This window comes from Meleagris gallopavo, chromosome Z (assembly GCF_000146605.3).
Source record: "Meleagris gallopavo isolate NT-WF06-2002-E0010 breed Aviagen turkey brand Nicholas breeding stock chromosome Z, Turkey_5.1, whole genome shotgun sequence".
In the NCBI taxonomy this organism is placed as follows: domain Eukaryota; kingdom Metazoa; phylum Chordata; class Aves; order Galliformes; family Phasianidae; genus Meleagris; species Meleagris gallopavo.
The window spans coordinates 42226847-42227726 of NC_015041.2; positions in this window are offsets into that span (position 1 = coordinate 42226847).

Consider the following 880-nt stretch of genomic DNA (forward strand, 5'->3'; position numbering starts at 1 on the left):
ATAAACCTGGATCAGGTCCCCTCTCAGTCTTCTTTTCTCAAGGCTAAACAGACCCAGTTCACTCAGCCTTTCCTCCTAGGGGAGATGCTCCAGGCCCTTCACCATCTTTGTGGCCCTCCGCTGGACTCTTTCCAAGAGATCCCTGCTTTTTGTACTGGGAGCCCAGAACTGGACACAGTACTCCAGATGAGGCCTTACCAGGGCAGAGTAGAGGGGGAGGATCACCTCCCTCGACCTGCTGGACACGCTCTTCTTAATGCACCCCAGAATGCCATTGGCCCTTTTGGCCACGAGGGCACACTGCTGGCTCATGGCCAACCTGTCGTCCACCAGGACGCCCAGGTCCCTCTCTGCAGAGCTCCTCTCCAGCAGCTCATCTCCCTCTCCAGCAGCTCATCCCCCAGCCTGTATTGGTGCATGCAGTTATTCCTCTCTAGGTGTAAGACCCTACACTTGCTTGTGTTGAACCTCATCTGGTTTCTTACTGCCCAGCTCTCCAGCCTGTCCAGGTCTCGCTGAATGGCAGCACAGCCTTCAGGCGTGTCAGCCAATCCTCCCAACTTCGTATCATCAGCAAACTTGCTGAGGGTGGCCACTATCCCCTCATCAAGGTCATTGATGAAGATGTTGAACAAGACCGGACCCAGCACAGACCCCTGGGGGACACCACTGGTTACAGGTCTCCAGCCAGACTCTGCACCACCAACGACGACCCTCTGCGCTCTGCCAGTCAGCCAGTTCTCAACCCACCTCACTGTCCACTCGTCTATCCCACACTTCCTCAGCTTTGTTATAAGGATGTTGTGGGAGACAGTATCAAATGCCTTTCTAAAGTCAAGGTAGACTACATCTACCGCTCTTCCCCCATCCACCCAGCATG